Here is an 18,751-nt window from a genome sequence, read left to right as displayed (position 1 = left end):
GTTCCAATGCCCCAGGAATTTGAATCCCTCCCTGCTGCACCATTGCTCAAGCCATGTATTCATCTATGCTATCCTACGATTCCTACTCTGACTAGCACGTGGCACTGGTAGCAATCCTGAGATTACTACTTTTGAAGTCCTACTTTTTAATTTAGCTCCTAGCTCCTTAAATTCGTTTTGTAGGACCTCATCCCTTTTTTTACCTATGGCGTTGGTACCAATGTGCACCATGACAACTGGCTGTTCTCCCTCCCATTTCAGAATGTCCTGCACCCGCTCCGAGACCCTTGCACCAGGGAGGCAACATACCATCCTGGAGTCTCGGTTGCAGCCGCAGAAACGCCTGTCTATTCCTCTTTCAATTGAATCCCCTATCACTATCGCTCTCCCACTCTTTTTCCTGCCCTCCTGTGCAGCAGAGCCAGCCACGGTGCCATGAACTTGGCTGCTGCTGCCCTCCCCTGATGAGTCATCCCCCTCAACAGTACTCAAAGTGGTGTATCTGTTTTGCAGGGGGCTGACCGCAGGGGACCCCTGCACTACCTTCCTTGCACTGCTCTTCCTGCTGGTCTTCCATTTCCTAGCTGGCTGTGGACCCTTCACCTGCGGTAAGACCAACTCGTTACACGTGCTACTCACGTCATTCTCAGCATCGTGGATGCTCCAGAGTAAATCCACCCTCAGCTCCAAATCTGCAACGCGGTCCGTCAGGAGCTGGAGGTGGGTACACTTCCCGCACACGTAGTCGTCAGGGACACCGGAAGTGTCCCTGAGTTCCCACATGGTACAGGAGGAGCATATCACGTGACCGAGCTCTCCTGCCATGACTTAACCCTTAGATACACTTAAATTGGTGACGACAATGTTAACAGGTTACTTTCTGAAATAAAAAAGAAAAAGACGTGGACTGGAAGAGGCTCAGAGCTGTACATCCAACCAATGTAGAGCAGCAATCATCGCACCTCACTTAATGTTAAAATGCAAGGCAAAACACAATAGATCATCCACTGTACAGGGCTCTGGTCAGACCCACCTTGAGCTCTGTGTCCAGTTCTGGTCAGACCCACCTTGAGCTCTGTGTCCAGTTCTGGTCAGACCCACCTTGAGCTCTGTGTCCAATGCACAGTGATATGCGGTATTGCCTGTTCAAACAGTGCTGGCAGCGTGTCAATGTGGTGATGCTTGTAGTGCACAGCCCAGCAACGATTGTGCTGCTGACAGGTTGTGTGCTCAGCAGGGGGCCCAAGTTAATGTCTCTGTAGCGAGACTGTCTTTGTTTGAAGCTAGTCTGTTCGTTTTAAAGGTAGTCAGCAGCTCTTAAAGCTGCACTGCCTTCCGCACATAAAAACTGCTAAAAGTGTTTCAAGCACCAACACAAATGGCTCAACAGGCCAGGGAATGGACACTCAGGGTCTTGCATACAACACTCCAGTTTTGTGCAGGGAGGTCATCTTTTCGTGTCTCTGGCCTTTCAGCCTGAGAAGGAGGCATCTGATTGGATATCGAGGTTCACAGCAGCTTTGACTCTCATCCGCCGTCTAGGTGAGATTGGGTGGTGATTACCGCAAATCGCTGCCACTGCAGATACTGCCGTTGTAATGCGCAGCCCAGACCCAGTGCAAGCGGTCACATGGCAATCTACCCCATAATAGAACCAAGAGATGGAAATGGTAAATCCAGACTATTATAAAGTGTTCAAAGGACAGAAACAGGCCATTCGGCCCAACAGGTCCATAGAAACATAGAAATTTATAGCGCAGAAGGAGGCCATTTCAGCCCATCGTGTCCGCGCCGGCCGACAAAGAGCCGCACGGCCCTCGGTCAGCAGCCCTGAAGGTTACATATAAACCTGTGAACAATGAACAATGGCGGAAAGGCAAAGAGCACCCAGCCTCACACAACTGCGACACACATTATACTGAAAACTTCTACACTCCACCCCAACCGGAGCCATGCTGCTGGTTATGTTGCAAGCCAGCCACCTCCCACCCGTCTTCATCTCACCCTATCAGCATATCCTTCTATTCCTTTCTCCCTGTGTTTATTTAGCTTCACCTTAAATGCATCGATGAAATTCGCTTCAACCACTCCCTGTGGTAGCGAGTTCCACAATCTCACCACTCTCTTGGTAAATAAGTTTCTTCTGAATGATATTGTATTTATTAGTGACTATCTTACATTGATGGCCCCCAGTTCTGGTCTCCCTGCAAGTGGGAACATCTTCTCGAAATCAGAATCTTACTATGAATTAAATTGTGAGTGTACAACAAAGGGTTAAAGATTCAAATTTAGGATTTGAGGGCGTAGAAATTCACCTCCTCCCGAAACGGGACACATCTACCGCTTTTTGCTGGTCATTGCTGTCACAATGGTTGTGCGGCCATTAGATCAAAATTCAGCATTTTTGCTGGAAAAATGGAGTGGAGCGGTATTGGTTGGCGGGAATCGGCAGTTTGCAGCGGTCTGGGTGCGGAGTGGCATTTGGACGGTGAAATTCACCCACTGCTGATTTGCTGCTCGCAAGCCAGCTGCTCCCTGGCCTTCTTAAAGGGCTGGGTTTGCAGCTCGGCCCCAAGTAGGAACGGTGTTTGAGTCAAGGACGTGGCTAATGCACTGGCAGCAAGGAGGGCCACCAGATTTCTCAACCTCCACAATGAGGAGTACAGATTGAGGTGGCCCAACCCACCAGCATTCAATGCCGCCATGAAAAGGGCGAGTGAGAAAGTTTGGAGAACTCCGAACAAGTTTCGGCCAGAGGAAATGGAGATGCAGGCAACACGCCTTTGAGGTCCGCTGGCGGTCTTGAGCCGGCACAGTGCGCCAACACAAAAAACTGTCGGGGGCACTGAGAGGCAGCCGGTTAACTTTTAAAAGTGAGCTTAGCTTCCGAGGCGGAGAGGCTGTGGTGCACCCTGTGATGTCGTCATTAATGACGCATCTGCAGGAGCGGTTCTCCACACTGCTGCTAAAACCACTGAGGAGAATCTTGCAATTAGCGGTGTCTTATCTTCTGGATGACCTCACCAAATACACAGGGCCAGACTTTCAGTCTCATTGTCGGCGATTTTCTCGGCGTTACAGCTGTTTTTTTGCTTGGCCAGAGTGTGCACGCAAGTTTTTTCCTTGGTATCGCCCACATCTGAAGTCACCCGCTGGGACCAGACCACTCACGTGCAACAGCGAGAATAACCGCCAGGGCGTTATTTATTTAATTATTTGTTTAAAATGTTACCACGCCAATTAGGGTTAAAACTGTTGGGAATGCTTTGTACGTGTTTTTTTTAATAATAATTTTTTCTTTAAGTTTTCTCCCCTCCATAGGCCCAAACACAGCCTCGGCCTAAATTTTTGTATTTACCGTCCATTCCGGTAACGACTGCCCATTTGGCTAACTTTCCACTCACCCCCCGACAGACTCCCGACAATGAGTCTGCAACGCTGACTTTTTTCGCTGGGCGATCAGTCCCACACACCTTTACCCTCAAAATGGAAATTCTCGCCCGTTTTTCTTGCTGAGCGTTAGCGATCCTTCTCAGCGGGCCATCAGGCGTTGAGGGCCTTTGTGGAAAGTCTGGCCCACAGGCTTTAAGATGGCTGATAACTTCAGGAACCTGTCAGGTGAACTGTTCCCTCTTTATTGTTGTAAACAGCAATGGCTGCATTACCATAGTAGTCCACTGGGTGGAGTTATATATATTACACTTCTTCCTCCTTAATGAAGAAGTAATTATTACAAACAATCATCATACATAACTTACATAGTTATACACAACAAAAGATATGGACTTATTTTGTCATATTTACAAATCAAGCTTAACCACTTGTTTTCTGTCTCGAAGAGGATACCTTCGCACTTGAACAGAACTTCCCAAACATGATGTCGAACTTAGACTCATTCTAGGCTGATCCTGAGGAAAGTTTTCCTCCAAAGGATGTCCTTGATTTCCATTTGAAATCTCTACAACTTCAGACTGTTTGTCTGCCTGACTCGGACTCAGACTTAAACTCTGACTTTCTCTTGGACTTGTTTCCAGTACATTTGATGTTGGATTTGCTACTGGTACTCTACTTGTAACAAGACTATCTGACTCATCAGAAATAATCAAATCATTCTAACATCCAACCTCTTCCACATCTGTAGGTAAAATATGATCAATGTGGACAAACCTAACCTGTCCATGAACAAACATCTTGACCAAATATGTGCAAGGACCACATATCTTCACCACTCTTCCTGGTAACCACTTTAATCATTTATGGTGATGGTTCTTCACTCTCACCTTCTGATTTAATTTCACACTTCACTCTTTTACTCTACCTCTATCATGATTCTCTTTCTGTCTTAATTGTTTCTCTTCTACGGACTGTGCCAAGTTTGGCTTTAACAACGAGAATCTGATTTGTGGCTGTCATTGAGAAACAGCTCTGCTGGTGTTCCACCAGTAGTTGTATGAGGAGTATTATGACAAGTAATTAGAAAATTAGCCTATTTGTGGTCCAATGATAACTGTTGTTTCTTTGGATTTGGATCCAACATCTGTTTGATGAGGGCACGTTTTGCAATTTGTACAGTGCGCTCTGCTGCACCATTTGAAGCAGGTTGGTACGGTGGAACCTTGGTATGTTTCACACCGTTTCTGCCCGTGAACTGTGCAAATTCTTCTGAACAAAATTGTGGTCCATTATCATTACGGTTTTCATCATCGGGGATTCGATGACACTATTCACAGTGAAAAACATTTCTAGCTGCCGCATATATGCTCCAAAAGTCTCACGGTCACGTTGAAATTCACCCAAGTGCCCTATTATTCCCATAGGCGTGGCCATCTGGACTCTGGCAGTTCAGCCAAGTGTGCTTGTAATTTACCTTGGATTTTTAGCTGTTATCATAGACGGTCCCTCGAACGAGGATGACTTGCTTCCACAAGAGTTCACAGATGTTTCAATGAAGGACCCGATGTTCCAGTCCTGAACTCCAATTGAAGGGGGTGGAAGATGCCTGTGTGTGGATTTCTTTAACGTGTGGTGACCATTGCACATCAGCCACCACACGGGCATGACAGAGCTCTGCCTTTATCCAGTGGCAAGGATTGAACCAGGACGACTGGAGACCAGCTCTGCTGCACAGACCGAGCGCACACACATATCGCAGTGTGGGCTGGCCCGTGCTGCCCCTGGGCCCTCGCCTCTTCTGGGCCCCGTACTCTCATTCACCGCATCTCCGCCACTATGTTCCAGGGCCCGGCGCTCCAGCTCTATTTATAGCCCCGACCTGCGGTGGTGTTCTCACACAGGTCGGGGCGGCCCACCGTGTTAGCTGTTAATCAAAACAAAGAAACCCTCAAAGTCTCTCTGTCGGTTGGCTGACCAACAAATATTTCAGCTAGGCTATCCAGAAATCCTATCCTTCATCGCCAATGTGTTATCTTCTGTACGACCTCACAAACACACAGGCTTTAAAATTGCTGATAACTTCAGGAACCTGTCAGGTGACCTGTTCCCTCTTTATTGTTGCAAACAGCAATGGCTGCATTACCACACTAGTCCACTGGGTGGAACTATTTATATATACCGGTATGTATATTACAGGCGGCTATCCGACCACAAATCGGTGGCCACACGACTCTGCCACATGGCCGCCACTCTCCGGCGGTAACAGGCCTTATTGGGAGGCTGAATTTCGGCCCCGAGGTCTGTTCACACAGAGACGTGACCAACATGCAGAACACACTCAGATGGAGCAGTGGAGATGGAAATCCTGGAATCACCTCAGAAACAACTGAAAACTGGAAGGGATGACCTTAGAATCTTACTGGCTGGATGGACTTAGATGGGCCGAATGCCTCTCTCATCCATGAATGTCTTATGATCTTGAGAACGATACAACTGTCAGACATAGATTGTGGGTGGAGTGAGACTGACGGGGGAATTGTGTGAGTACTGCAACGCTATGCGATGGCTGTGAATTTGTTCCTTGTACACTGCTCTCGGCATCGACAACAACAACTTGTATTTATATAGCGCCTTTAACGTAGTCAAACGTCCCAAGGCATTTCACGGCTGTGTTAAAAGACAGTGCATTGAGAGGCTGCATTGGTGGCTGGGGCCATTGAAGGGAGCAGCGTGAGGCGACATACCACTGCAGGGAGCAGTGCGTGCTGCTGCAGGAGGGCGACGGCTACGAAGCCAGGTCACTGATTGCAGTGCGGGCAGGCACAGCAGGAGGGGCGAAGGAGAGGCAAGAGTCCGTAGAGGGAAGTGATCGGGGCCCAGGAGAGGTGTGAATCTGGGGCCCAGAAGAGGTGAGGGCCCAGAGGCAGCACGGGCCAGCCCACACTGCGATATGTGTGTGCGCTCGGTCTGTGCAGCAGAGCTGGTCTCCAGTCGTCCTGGTTAACCCTTGCCATTGGACCAAGACCTAGCTCTGTCAAGCCCGTGTGGTGGCTGGTGTGCAACGGCCACCCCATGTTAAAACATTCCATGCACAGACATCTTCCACCCTTCAAGATGTAGTTCGGGATCCGGAATATTAGGTCCTTCATTGAAACACCTGTGAACTCATCCCTTTTTGGAGTGGAAGCAAGTCATCCTTGTTTCGAGGGACCGCCTATGATGATGATGATAAGACAAAACAAATAAATTTCACCCCGAGCCACATAAGAAGAAATTACAGCTGGTGACCAAAAGCTTGGTCAAAGAGGGAGGTTTTAAGCAGCGTCTTAAAGGAGGAAAGAGCCGGAGAGGTTTAGGCAGGGAGTTCCAGAGCTTGGGGCCCAGGCAGCTGAAGGCACGGCCACTGATGGCTAAGCGATTATAATCAGAGATGCTCAAGAGGGCAGAATTAAAGGAGCGCAGACATCTTGTGTTAACTTTGTTTAGCTTGTGTTGTATATTTTAGCACTTGAAGCCCAGCATTCTCTTTTTATGGTTTGCACAGGTACACTAATGGCAAACAAACACTGAAATTAAATCAAGTGATGTGTTCTTACTGCAATGCATTTACACAGATAAAGGTTGGCCATAATGTTTGGTGGAACTCTTTAAAAGCTCCAGTGCCCAGAGATTGACGGGAGTGAGTGAACTGTTTGCCCCGAGTGAGCTCACACAAGTGGTTGGTGGTTCTAGTGACTGGATCGAAGACCAGTGCTCCACATTTAACCCGGGGGAGAAGAGCTTAATCATATCCTGGAATCTAGTCCGTGACAGCTTTATTCTGCCCTTAAGTAATTTTTGGGGGAGATGAGCTGAACGTTGGCATTTCTTTTCAGAGGTTTAGCCTCTGCTGGTTCCGGCATCGACAAGAAGTCTGTACTCCAGCGGTTAATTAAAGCCAGCAGATAAAGGGAGCGGGTGGGGGCGCGGGGGGGGGGGGGGGGGAACAATATTATTTTTACATGTGTCAACCCCTTTGGCTGCTGGTGTTTTGCAATTCGTTCCAAGGGTATAACAAAGTGATAGATTTTTTTTTAATTTTTCAAAAGAAATGCAGATGCAGACGTGTTGCAAATTCTCCTGTAGCTACAAGGGCAGTTAAGCTGAAAAGTTCAGTAATTGCACAACATTTTCCCAAGGGCCTCTTTATAACCTCAATCGTTCTTTTGATGAATCAGAAAAAATATTAATTATATTTAAAACCTTGGGCGTCACTGATTTCAGTTTGGTGCATTTTACTGGAACAAGTTCTGGACTCATTGGGTTGCAGTTATTGTAACTTTAGTTGAACATGTTTCTTTCCCAACAACATCGTAATGTTTTCAAATCGCTTTAAAGTGCCATCCATGTTCAACAGCCTGAGGCGACTAACACACTGCACAGTGGCCTTCTGTTATACAGCAGCTGTCTGTAATCTCCCAATTGCCCGATACAAAAAGCATGGTAGTATGTCCATTCAAATAACGAGAATTTGTAGAAAAAGCCCTGTTTCTGCTTGTAAACATTCATTGATCTGTCAGCGTTCGCCATTTACAACCAACAGGTTGATGGAAAGTAACTCACTGCATGACAGAGATTGCACAGGTTTAACACACACCTCACACAACAGCAGGAACAGAGAGAGACTCTGCCACTGAAGAAGTGGGACTCGTCACACATTCCCAGATAGGAGACATTAACTGGGACAACCCACACATTCCCAGACAGGAGATATTTACTGGGACAACCCATACATTCCCAGACAGGAGACATTAACTGGGAAACACCCCACACATTCCCAGATGGGAGATATTCACTGGGAAACACCACACACTCCCAGACAGGAGACATTAACTGGGACACCCCACACATTCCCAGACAGGAGATATTTACTGGGACAACCCATACATTCCCAGACAGGAGACATTAACTGGGAAACACCCCACACATTCCCAGACGGGAGATATTCACTGGGAAACACCACACACTCCCAGACAGGAGACATTAACTGGGACACCCCACACATTCCCAGACGGGAGATATTCACTGGGAAACACCACACACTCCCAGACAGAAATGAAGAAAGAAAGACTTGGATTTATATAGCCCCTTTCACAACCACCGGACATCTCAAAGCACTTTACAGCCAATGAAGTACTTTTGGAGTGTAGTCACTGTTGTAATGTGGGAAACGCAGCAGACAAATTACGCACAGCAAGCTCCCACAAACAGCAATGTGATAATGACCAGATAATCTGTTTTTTTGTTATGTTGATTAAGGGATAAATATTGGCCAGGACACCGGGGATAACTCCCCTGCTCTTCTTTGAAATAGTGCCGTGGGATCTTTTACGTCCACCTGAGAGAGCAGACGGGGCCTCGGTTTATCGTCTCATCCAAAAGACGGCACCTCCAACAGTGCGGCACTCCCTCAGCACTGCACTTGGAGTGTCAGCCTAGATTTTTGTGCCCAAGTTCCTGGAGTGGGACTTGAACCCACAACCTTCCGTAACACAGGACCCTGTGCTCTACGGGCTGTTCCCAGGGACACATACCGAGACAGACATCACCTGCTGCTGGAGGGCCATCAACTCGGTGAAAGACGCTCTTTGGTCTTGCCGAAACTTGCTGGTCTTCCAGAGCAAGGAGATGTCCACGTCTGCGTGTTGCAGACTGGCGCAATCCAAGATCCAGGAGTACGTGCTGAGGGACGCACTGAAAATTGGTGCAGCCGCCGCAAAGGCACGGTGGGGAAGGGCCACAGTTTAAAGCCCTTCCGCCACGGTAAACCCAGGGGCTGGAATCAGTACAAAACTCCCCTCGGGCCGTACTTGTAAACTTTCTGTATACATAGAGCACCATGATCTGAAAACACCTGTGTAGTGCCATGTATAAAGCAAGTTCTGTTTAGCAATGTATGTTGCAAAGAAATGTAACTGTACCCTCACCCATTCCGTGTACCGTATAGTGCCACTGGTAAAGCAATATGATGACTCTATTACAATGTATCCTGGATTGTACTGAAATGTACCTCGAAATGTAAAGCAAGTAAATCTATTGAACGGAATTGCCGTCAGCATCCAAATATATTGCATGGAATCGCTGACCGCATCCAAACGTACTGAACTGTCTTCCAATGTATTGTGCAAATTTTTATATGAATAAAGTATATTTTGAAATAAAAAAAAAGACTTGAACCCACAACCTTCTGACTCAGGTGCGAGAGTGCTACCCACAGGAGACATTAACTGGGACACCCCACACAGTCTCAGACAGTAGACATTAACTAGGGCAGTAGACAGGGCTTTAAACTGATGAAGGGGGTTGGGAGGATTCAGGAAAGAGTAAATTGAAAAGCAGCAAGAGAAACATCAAGGCTCCAGAGCAGAGCTTTGGGTAAAAATAAGCAGAGTGGGTCAGGAATGGACAGAGAGAGTAATAGGGCATCACTGACTAAGGTGCCATCAGGGAAATACAGAAAAAAGTCAAAGCTAAAGGCACTATATCTGAAGCATTCGCAACAAAATAGATGAATTAATAGCGCAGGTAGAAATTAATAGGTTTGATCTAATAGCCATTACGGAGACGTGGTTGCAAAGTGACCACAGTTGGGAACTAAATATTCCAGGACACTTAACTTTTAGAAGAGATAGACAAAATAGAAAAGGAGGAGGGGGTAGTCCTGATAATAAAGGATGGGAGTTGCAAGAAAGGATCTTAGCTCGGAAAAGCAAGAGTTAGAATCAGTTTGGGTGGAGCTAAGAATCAGCAAGAGGCAGAAAACATTGGTGGGAGTTGTTTATAGGCCCCCAAACAGTAATGGTAATGTAGGGCACAGTATAAGTCAGGAAATTAGAGCTGCTTGTAACAAAGGTAATACATAGAAACATAGAAACATAGAAAATAGGTGCAGGAGCAGGCCATTCAGCCCTTCTAGCCTACACCGCCATTCAATGAGTTCATGGCTGAACATGAAACTTCAGTACCCCCTTCCTGCTTTCACGCCATACCCCTTGATCCCCCGAGTAGTAAGGACTTCATCTAACTCCCTTTTGAATATATTTAGTGAATTGGCCTCAACTACTTTCTGTGGTAGAGAATTCCACAGGTTCACCACTCTCTGGGTGAAGAAGTTTCTCCTTATCTCGGTCCTAAATGGCTTACCCCTTATCCTTAGACTGTGACCCCTGGTTCTGGACTTCCCCAACATTGGGAACATTCTTCCTGCATCCAACCTGTCCAAACCCGTCAGAATTTTAAACGTTTCTATGAGGTCCCCTCTCACTCTTCTGAACTCCAATGAATACAAGCCCAGTTGATCCAGTCTTTCTTGATAGGTCAGTCCCACCATCCCGGGAATCAGTCTGGTGAATCTTCGCTGCACTCCCTCAATAGCAAGAATGTCCTTCCTCAAGTTAGGAGACCAAAACTGTACACAATACTCCAGGTGTGGCCTCACCAAGGCCCTGTACAACTGTAGCAACACCTCCCTGCCCCTGTACTCAAATCCCCTCGCTATGAAGGCCAACATGCCATTTGCTTTCTTAACCGCCTGCTGTACCTGCATGCCAACCTTCAATGACTGATGTACCATGACACCCAGGTCTCGTTGCACCTTCCCTTTTCCTAATCTGTCACCATTCAGATAATAGTCTGTCTCTCTGTTTTTACCACCAAAGTGGATAACCTCACATTTATCCACATTATACTTCATCTGCCACGCATTTGCCCACTCACCTAACCTATCCAAGTCACTCTGTAGCCTCATAGCATCCTCCTCGCAGCTCACACTGCCACCCAACTTAGTGTCATCCGCAAATTTGGAGATACTACATTTAATCCCCTCGTCTAAATCATTAATGTACAATGTAAACAGCTGGGGCCCCAGCACAGAACCGTGCGGTACCCCACTAGTCACTGCCTGCCATTCCGAAAAGTACCCATTTACTCCTACTCTTTGCTTCCTGTCTGACAACCAGTTCTCAATCCACGTCAGCACACTACCCCCAATCCCATGTGCTTTAACTTTGCACATTAATCTCCTGTGTGGGACCTTGTCGAAAGCCTTCTGAAAGTCCAAATATACCACATCAACTGGTACTCCTTTGTCCACTTTATTGGAAACATCCTCAAAAAATTCCAGAAGATTTGTCAAGCATGATCTCCCTTTCACAAATCCATGCTGACTTGGACCTATCATGTCACCATTTTCCAAATGCGCTGCTATGACATCCTTAATAATTGATTCCATCATTTTACCCACTACTGAGGTCAGGCTGACCGGTCTATAATTCCCTGCTTTCTCTCTCCCTCCTTTTTTAAAAAGTGGGGTTACATTGGCTACCCTCCACTCCATAGAAACTGATCCAGAGTCAATGGAATGTTGGAAAATGACTGTCAATGCATCCGCTATTTCCAAGGCCACCTCCTTAAGTACTCTGGGATGCAGTTCATCAGGCCCTGGGGATTTATCGGCCTTCAATCCCATCAATTTCCCCAACACAATTTCCCGACTAATAAAGATTTCCCTCAGTTCCTCCTCCTTACTAGACCCTCTGACCACTTTTATATCCGGAAGGTTGTTTGTGTCCTCCTTAGTGAATACTGAACCAAAGTACTTGTTCAATTGGTCTGCCATTTCTTTGTTCCCCGTTATGACTTCCCCTGATTCTGACTGCAGGGGACCTACGTTTGTCTTTACTAACCTTTTTCTCTTTACATACCTATAGAAACTTTTGCAATCCGCCTTAATGTTCCCTGCAATCAATACAGTAATCATGGGGGACTTTAATCTACATTTAGACTGGGCAAACCAAATGTGCAATAATAGTGTGGCGGACAAATTCATGGAATGTATGCAAGATGGTTTTCTAGATCAGTATATTGAGGTACCAACTGGAGAACAGACTATTTTAGATCTAGTATTAACAGAAAGGGTTAATTAATAACCTTGTCGTAAAGGGGCCTTTAGGGAAGAGTGACATTAATATGATAGAAGTTTACATTAAGTTTGAAAGGGATTTAGTTAAATCCGAAACTAGGGTCTTAAATCTAAACAAAGGAAACTATGTAGGTATGAGGGGAGAGTTGGCCAAGGTAGATTGGGAAACTATATTAAAAGGTATGATGTTAGACAGGACATGGCTAGCAGTTAAAGAATTAATACATAATTTACAACAAACATACATTCCTTTAAGGCACAAAACCCCACAGGAAAAGTGGTCCAACCGTGGCTAACAAGAGAAGTTAAAGATAGTATTTGATCAAAGGAAGAGGCTTATAATGTTGCCAAAAAGAGCAGTAAGCCTGAGGATTGGGAGGATTTTAGAATTCAGCAATGGAGGACCAAGAAATTGATAAAGAAAGGGAAAGTAAAATATGAGAGTAAAATAGCGAGAGACATAAAAACAGATGGTAAAAACTTCTATAGGTATGTAAAAAGGAAAAGATTAGCAAAAGTAAATGTGGGCCCCCTACAGGCTGAGACAAGAGAAATTATAATGTGGAATAAGGAAATGGCAGAGAAATTAAACAAATATTTTGTGTCTGTCTTCATGGAAAAAGACATGAAAAAACTTCCGGAAATAGTGTAGTACCAAGTGGTCTAACGAGAATGAGCAACTGAAAGAAATTAGTATGAATAAAAAAATACTATTAGAGAAATTAATGGGACTGAAAGCCAATAAATCCCCTGGACCTGATGGTCTACATCCTAGGGTTTTGAAAGAGGTGGTTATAGAGATAGTGGATGCATTGGTTGTCATTTTCCAAAATTCCAGAGTTTCTAGAATGGTTCCCGCAGATTGGAAGGTAGCAAATGTAACCCCGCTATTTAAGAAAGGAGGGAGAGAGAAGATGGGAAACTACAGACCAGTTAACCTGACATGAGTAGTAGGGAAAATGTTAGAATCGATTATTAAGGACGTGGTAACAGGGCACTTAGAAAATAATAACAGGATTGGGCAGAGTCAACATGGATTTATGAAAGGGAAACCATGTTTGATAAATCTGTTAGTGTTTTTTTGAGGTTGTACCTAGCAGAATAGATAAGGGGGGACCACAGGATGTGGTGTATTTGGATTTTCAGATGGCATTCGATAAGGTGTCACACAAGAGGTTATTAAACAAAATTATGGCTCATGGGATTGGGGGAAATATACTAGCATGGATTGAGGATTGGTTAATGGACAGCAAACAGAGAATAGGAATAAACGGGTCATTTTCAGGTTGGTAGACTGTAACGAGTGGGATACCACAAGGATCGGTGCTGGGGCCCCAGCTATTCACAATCTATATCAATGATTTGGATGAGGGGACCAAATGTAATATATATAAGTTTGCTGGTGATACAAAGCTGGGTGGGAATGTAAGTTGTGAGGAGGATGCAAAGAGACGTTAAGGGGATATAGACAGGTTAAGTGAGTGGGCAAGAATCAGGCAAATGGAATATACCGTGGAGAAATGTGAAGTTATCCACTTTGGTAGGAAAAATAGAAAAGCAGAGTATTTTTTAAATGGTGAGAGATTGGGAAGTGTTGGTGTTCAGAGGGACCTGGGTGTCCTTGTACACCAATCACTGAAAGTTAACATGCAGATACAGCAAGCAATTAAGAAAGCAAATGATATGTTGGCCTTTATTCCAAGAGGATTTGAGTATAAGAGTAAAGATGTCTTACTACAATTATATAGGGCCCTGGTGAGACCACACCTGGAGTATTGTGTGCAGTTTTGGTCTCCTTACCCAAGGAAGGATATACTTGCCATTGAGGGAGTGCAATGAAGGTTCACCAGACTGATTCCTGGGATGGGGGGATTGTCCTATGAGGAGAGATGGGCCTATACAAAGAGCGGGAGATCGAGGCCCAGATAAAAGGGCAGCAGTCGGCAGGAGCCAGCAGCTGCAGCAACAAAAGGTAAAAAGAATCGAAATCGAAGTGTGACTTCACAGCCGTGATTGGCTGGTGGATTGGTGAGTATTTTTCTTTTCTTTTCTGTAGGAAACCTTCGTCATTGTTGTAAGTAAGAACTGCAACTAAATATATGTATTTCATGTATGTACATTCTGTATGTAGCCACCAGATGGCATCATTGTTGGAGACCACTGAGCAGCACGCACATGGTGCTGCTCAGGTATAAAAGGCCAGTCATTTTGAGAGTCAGGTACTTTGGGCCTAAATAAAGCAGAGCCAAGGTTATACCTTGCTTAGTTAAACAGTACTCAGTTTGAACCTTTATTGCATACATACATAACAATGTGATCTTTATGATCTAAGGAGAACCAGTCAATTAAATCGTCTGTTTGCTGAGTAGCGGCTGGGTGTGTTTTGCTCAGACTTAGAGTTTAGTTCTATTTGATGGTTCCGAGTGTAACTGGAGGGATGGCAGGACAGCTCAGTCCCGTGGATTGCACATCCTGTGGCATGTGGGAAATCCTGGACGCTTCGCACAGCCAGGCCGACCACATGTGCACGAGGTGTCTCCAGCTGAGCTGCACCAACTTGAGCTCCGTGTTTTGGAGCTTGAGTAGCAGCTGGAGTCACTGCGGTGCATCCGCGAGACTGAGAGCTACGTGGATAGCACATTTCTAGAGGCGGTCACCCCACAGCTTAAAGTGTGCCGGCAGATAGGGAGTGGGTGACCCCTGGACAGAAGAGGAGAACTAGGCAGGTAGTGGAGGAGTACCGGTGAGGGCGATGATGGCTCTGGAGAGTGCAGCCAGAGCCAAGTCCATGGCATCACGGGTGGCTCAGCTACACGGGGAGGGGGAGGGCGGGGGGAGGGAAAAGAATGGAAGAGCTATAGTGGTAGGAAATTCCATAGTCAGGGGAGCAGACAGGCATTTCTATGGCTACAGACGTGACTCTAGGATGATATGTTGCCTCCCTGGTGTCAGGGAGAGGGTGAATGACATGGGTAGGAAGAGGGATGAGGTCCTGCAGGCAGAGTTTAGGGAGCTAGGCGAGAGATTAAAAAGCAGGACCTCAAAGGTAGTAATCTCCGGATTACTCCCAGTGCCATGAGCTAGTGAGTACAGAAATAGAAGGATAGAGCAGATGAATACGTGGCTGGAGAGATGGTGCAGGTGGGAGGGCTTTAGTTTCCTGATGCATTGGGACCGCTTCTGGGGGAGGTGGGACCTGTACAAGCCGGACGGGTTGCACCTCAACAGAGCTGGGACCAGTATCCTCCCGGTGGGGAGGGGGGGTGGTTTGCTAGTGCTGTTGGGGAGGGTTTAAACTAGCTCAGCAGGGGGATGGGATCCTGAAAAGATATTCACTAGGGAGGGAAGTAAAACTGGAATTAGAAAGCAAAAATAAAGAAAGTGAGTTTGAAGGAGAGAGGAAACAAGCAGGAAAAAATGATAAAAAAAACAAATTTAAAGGCACTTTGTCTAAATGCACGTAGCATTTGTAACAACATAGATGAGTTGACGGCACAAATTGACACAAACGAGAATGACCTGATAGCCATTACAGAGACGTGGTTGCAAGGTGACCAGGACTGGGAATTAAATATTCAGGGGTACTTGACAATCCGGAAGGACAGACAGAAAGGAAAAGGAGTTGGGTAGCTCTATTGATAAAGGATGGAATCACTGCAATGGTGAGAAACGATATTGGCTCAAATGATCAGGATGTTGAAACAGTTTGGGTGGAGATAAGGAATAATAATGGGAAAAAGTCACTGGTGGGCGTAGTCTATAGGCCCCTAACAGTAGCAACTCTGTTGGTTGGAGCATAAACCTGGAAATAGTGGGGGCTTGTAAAAAGGGAACAGCAATAATCATGGGTGATTTTAACCTCCATATTGATTGGACAAATCAAATTGGTCAGGGTAACCTTGAGGAAGAGTTCATAGAGTGCATAAGGGACGGGGTCCTTGAGCAGTATGTAACGGAACCAACCAGGGGGCAGGCTATCTTAGATCTGGTCCTGTGTAATGAGACAGGATTAATAAACAATCTCTTAGTAAAGGATCCCCTTGGAAAGAGTGATCATAGCATGATTGAATTTCAAATTCAGATGGAGAGTGAAAATGTTGGATCTGAAACCAGCGTACTAAGCTTAAATAAAGGAGACTATGAAGGTATGAGGGCAGAGTTGGCTAAAGTGGACTGGGAAAATAGATTAAAGTGTATGGTAGTTGATGAACAGTGGTGTACATTTAAGAAGATATTTCACAACTCTCAAGAAAAATATATTCCAGTGAGGAGGAAATGGTGTAAGAGAAAAGATAACCATCCATGGCTAACTAAAGAAATAAAGGAGGGTATCCAATTAAAAACAAGGGCAGACAAAGTGGCCAAAACTGGTGGGAGGACAGAAGATTGGAAAGCTTTTAAAAGCTAGCAAAGAATGACAAAAAAATTGATTAAGAAAGTGAAGATAGACTATGAAAGTAAACTAGCACAAAATATAAAAACAGATAGCAAGAGTTTCTATAGGTATATAAAAAGGAAAAGAGTGGCTAAAGTAAATGTTGGTCCCTTAGAGGATGAGACCGTGGAATTAGCAATGGAGAACATGGAGATGGCAGAAACTCTGAACAAATATATTGTATCAGTCTTTATGGTAGAGGACATTAACAATATTTCAACAGTGGATAGTCAAGGGGCTATAGGGGGGGAGGAACTTAACACAATCACAATCACTAAGGAGGTGGTACTCAGTAAGATAATGGGACTAAAGGCAGATAAATCCCCTGGACCTGATGGCTTGCATCCTAGGATCTTAAGAGAAGTAGCGGCAGGGATTGTGGATGCATTGGTTGTAATTTACCAAAATTCCCTGGATTCTGGGAGGTCCCAGCAGATTGTGTTATGTATTGTCCAGGTACATTAAATGTATAACTACAATGGTGCGCTACAGAGGGCGCTGTGGTGGGAGACCTGAAAGTACTGGCAAGACAGAGTATAAAAGGCTGCCCACCACACCCGAGAGGCACTCTGGAGTTACACAATAAAGGACCAAGGTCACAGCAGTTATATCAACACCAGATCGTGTGGAGTCAGTGATTTGTGTGCTACATACACCACAGATTGGAAAACTACAAATGTAACGACTTATTCAAAAAAGGAGGCAGACAAAAAGCAGGAAACTATAAACCAGTTAGCCTAACATCTGTGGTTGGGAAAATGTTGAAGTCCATTATTAAAGAAGCAGTAGCAGGACATTTGGAAAAGCAAAATTCGGTCAGGCAAAGTCAGCATGAATTTATGAAGGGGAAGTCATGTTTGACAAATTTGCTGCAATTCTTTGAGGATGTAACGGACAGGGTGGATAAAGGGGAACCAGTGGATTTGGACTTCCAGAAGGCATTTGACAAGGTGCCACATAAAAGATTACTGCACAAGATAAAAGTTCATGGGGTCGGGAGTAATATATTAGCATGGATAGAGGATTGGCTAACTAACAGAAAACAGAGAGTCGGGATAAATGGTTCATTCTCTGGTTGGCAACCAGTAACTAGTAGGGTGCCGCAGGGATCAGTGCTGGGACCCCAACTATTTACAATCTATATTAACGACTTGGAAGAAGGGACCGAGTGTAATGTAGCCAAGTTTGCTGACAATACAAAGATGGGAGGAAAAGCAAGGTGTGAGGAGGACACAAACAATCTGCAAAAGGACATAGACAGGCTAAGTGAGTGGGCAAAAATTTAGCAAATGGAGTATAATGTTGGAAAGTGTGAGGTCATGCACTTTGGCAGAAAAAAAATCAAAGAGCAAGTTATTCTTTAAATAGAGAAAGATTACAAAGTGCTGCAGTACAGCGGGACCTGGAGGTTCTGGTGTATGAAACACAAAAGGATAGTATGCAAGTACAGCAAGTGACCAATGGAATCTTGGCCTTTATTGCAAAGGGGATGGAGTATAAAAGCAGGGAAGTCTTGCTACAGTTGTACAAGGTATTGGTGAGGCCACACCTGGAATACTGCACGCAGTTTTGGTTTCCATATTTACGAAAGGATATACTTGCTTTGGAGGCAGTTCAGAGAAGGTTCACTAGGTTGATTCCGGAGATGAGGGGTTGACTTATGAGGAAAGGTTGAGTAGGTTGAGCCTATACTCATTGGAATTCAGAAGAATGAGAGGTGATCTTATCAAAACGTATAAGATTATGAGGGGGCTTGACAAGGTGGATGCAGAGAGGATGTTTCCACTGATGGGGGAGACTAGGATTAGAGGGCATGATCTTAGAATAAGGGGCTGCCCATTTAAAACTGAGATGAGGAGAAATTTCTTCTCTGAGGGTTGTAAATCTGTGGAATTCACTGCCTCAGAGAGCTGTGGAGGCTGGGACATTGAATAAATTTAAGACAGAAATAGACAGTTTCTTAA

Source organism: Pristiophorus japonicus, chromosome 21 (assembly GCF_044704955.1).
Source record: "Pristiophorus japonicus isolate sPriJap1 chromosome 21, sPriJap1.hap1, whole genome shotgun sequence".
In the NCBI taxonomy this organism is placed as follows: domain Eukaryota; kingdom Metazoa; phylum Chordata; class Chondrichthyes; family Pristiophoridae; genus Pristiophorus; species Pristiophorus japonicus.
This window is presented reverse-complemented; position numbering follows the sequence as displayed.